Consider the following 748-nt stretch of genomic DNA (forward strand, 5'->3'; position numbering starts at 1 on the left):
CACATCCCCAGTGGGGAGTGTGCAGGAGGCAGCTGGTTGATGTTTCTCTCTCATCGATGTTTCTAACTCTCTATCCCTCTCCCTTCCTCTCTGTAAAAATCAATATAATATGTTTTTTAAAAAAGAGGAACAGCTCTTGTTAATTGAGAGCCCGTTGTGTGCGAGGCATTTAATGTACATCCTAGGCGATGAAGAGAGAGATTTAGGTTAAGCAACCAGCCCCGAGTCACAGAGCTGATAGGAAATCGGGGCTGGATCTGAGCCCCGGTGTGTGGTTTCGAAGCTGGCCCACTGTCTGTGGTATCGCGTGACTCCTCCCCGGCAGCATCGCCGTAGGGTGTCTAGCCTGGCTTCCCCTTCACGGCTTCGGAGGCAGCACGTGGAGTTGGGTTCCAGTCCTCCCCGCCACCGACTGGCTGTGTGACGTGGGCCAATCACTTAACCTGGCCGAGACCCGGTTCCCCTACGCAGAGAGCAGGGCGGAAAGTGCCCGCATTAACGCGAGGATGAAGCAGGACGAAGTGCACTCAAGCACGTCGCCCGCGAGGAACCTAGTTTGGTGCCATCCTTGCCACACAAGTCTGTTCATTCGTCACTCTGGCTCCTACGAGTGCCAGTGCCGCAGGCAGCGTGCGGGGCGCTCTGCGGACTTCACCCCTTTATCCTGCACAGCACTCCTGCGGGCTGCGTCCCCTTTATCCTGCACAGCACTCCTGCGGGCTGCATCCCGTGGGCGGAGCCTGGCCCC

General features: G+C 57.4%; 1 protein-coding gene across 1 annotated transcript in view; it reads right to left on the reverse strand.

Moving 5' to 3' along the window:
• The window catches only part of SLC15A3 (solute carrier family 15 (oligopeptide transporter), member 3), a gene marked incomplete at its 3' end in the record, with an annotated part of 13,545 nt that overhangs the window by 2,741 nt on the left and 10,056 nt on the right, over positions 1-748 (reverse strand). The window lies entirely within an intron of this gene.

Source organism: Myotis davidii, unplaced genomic scaffold, assembly GCF_000327345.1.
Source record: "Myotis davidii unplaced genomic scaffold, ASM32734v1 scaffold2863, whole genome shotgun sequence".
Taxonomy (NCBI): Eukaryota; Metazoa; Chordata; class Mammalia; order Chiroptera; family Vespertilionidae; genus Myotis; species Myotis davidii.